The sequence below is a fragment of the Piliocolobus tephrosceles genome, chromosome 9 (genome assembly GCF_002776525.5).
Source record: "Piliocolobus tephrosceles isolate RC106 chromosome 9, ASM277652v3, whole genome shotgun sequence".
Lineage (NCBI taxonomy): Eukaryota > Metazoa > Chordata > Mammalia > Primates > Cercopithecidae > Piliocolobus > Piliocolobus tephrosceles.
This window is the reverse complement of record NC_045442.1, coordinates 9,602,150-9,603,851: the sequence shown is the minus strand read 5'-3', so window position 1 is coordinate 9,603,851 and position 1,702 is coordinate 9,602,150. Positions and strand designations below refer to the sequence as shown.

Genomic DNA, 1,702 nt, shown 5'->3' with positions numbered 1-1,702 from the left:
GGGTTTAGGTTTGGTTTGTTCTTCTTTCTCTAGTTCCTTGAGGTGTGACCTTAGAATGCCAGTTTGTGCTCTCTCAGTCTTTTGATGTAGGTGTTTAGGGCTATGAACTTTCCTCTTAGCACTGCCCTTGCTATATTCCAGAGGTTTTGATAGGTGGTGTCATTATTGTCATTCAGTTCAGAGAATTTTTTAATTTCCATCTTGATTTCGTTCTTGACCCAATCAATGCTCACTCAGAAACACGTTAATTTCCATATATTTGCATGGTTCTGATGGTTCCTTTTGGAGTTGATTTCCAGTTTTATTCCACTGTGATCTGAGAGAATGCTTGACATAATTTCAATTTTCTTAAATTTATTGAGGCTCATTTTTTTTTTTTTTTTTGTAGTTAGCTATTTAATGAGGTTCTTAAGACATTTAGAACACCAATTTGTGAGGATAAATTCCATTCGTCAGGGCAAAAACAGATCGCAGGTAGCCCTGGAGCTGAGGAACAGCTTTGATTTTTGGTAGAATTTGTGAGTCCACAGCTTTCTGATCAATCTTGCGCTGCTCTGTAATCTCGTATTTCTCTTTCTCTGCGTCGAAGATCTCACCTTCCTGGTGTCTGGGCTTCTGCAACTTCTTCTTCTTGAAGTAAGCATCAGTAAGATGTTTTGGGATTTTGACATTGCTGATATCGATTTTGGTTGAGGTGGCAATGACAAATTTCTGGTGCGTTCTTCGTAGAGGAACTCGATTGAGGACCAGAGGTCCGGTCACAAGTAACAAGCCACTAGCCAGCTGCTTCAAGAAAACCACCCTCTTGCCCCTGTGGCGTCCAGTGAGGATGATCAGAATGGTCCCGGGGGTAATGCTGGCTCGCAGTTTTCTCACGTGCTGACTGAAGGGTTTTTTGCCGTGGCTCAACAGCTTTCGAGGCACATCTTCAGTAGGATAATATCTAGGCATTTTGCGAAGTTTAACCACCCGGGTACCGCCGTTCTTGTCACCACCAACTGGTTTTGTAAGAGTTCCAAGAACCTTCTCCTTCTTTTTCTTTTCAACCTTGGATTTAGCGGCTGAGTACTTCCTCTTGTACATGGCCTTTCTGGAATACATGGCAGATCGGGAATACCTGCCAATTCCTCTGACAAGGACAGGGTTGCGGCTGCAATGGGGCTTCCCCTTCTTGGGCCTCTTAGCCTTGAGGTTACCCTTTTTCACCTTGCCACCAGCATGAGCCTTCTTGGCTTCGGGTTTCTTCTCTTTAGTATCTGGCTTCTCAACTTTTTCACCCGCCATCTTGCAAGATGGGAAAGAGAACTGAGGCTCATTTTATGACCTATCATATGGTCCAACCTGGAGAAAGTTCCATGTGCTGTCGAATAGAATGTGTACACTGTGATCGCTGGATGAAATGTTCTGAACATATCTGTTAGGTCCATTTGTTCCAAGGTATAGTTTAAAACCATTGTTTCTTTGCTCTAAAACTTAGAATTCTCTTCTTCCTCAAGAATACTGACTATTCTTAAGTTTGGTTGTTTAACATAATCCCAGACTTCTTGGAGACTTTGTTCATATTTTCTGTCTTGATGACCTCCCTAGTGCTGTCAGTGGAGTACTGAAGTCCCCTACTGTTACTGTGCTGCTGTCTATCTCATTTCTAAGGTCTATTAGTAATTGTTTTATAAATTTGGGAGCTCCAGTGTTAGGTTAGGAT

The 1,702-nt window shown here is 42.3% G+C and overlaps 1 pseudogene across 1 annotated transcript; it reads right to left on the bottom strand.

The window, feature by feature from the left end:
- Positions 1–372: 372 nt before the first annotated feature.
- On the bottom strand, positions 373–1,298 carry LOC111550771 (annotated as a pseudogene). Its single transcript, XR_002734171.3, has one exon. The product of XR_002734171.3 is annotated as a 60S ribosomal protein L6 pseudogene (transcript).
- Positions 1,299–1,702: the final 404 nt, after the last annotated feature.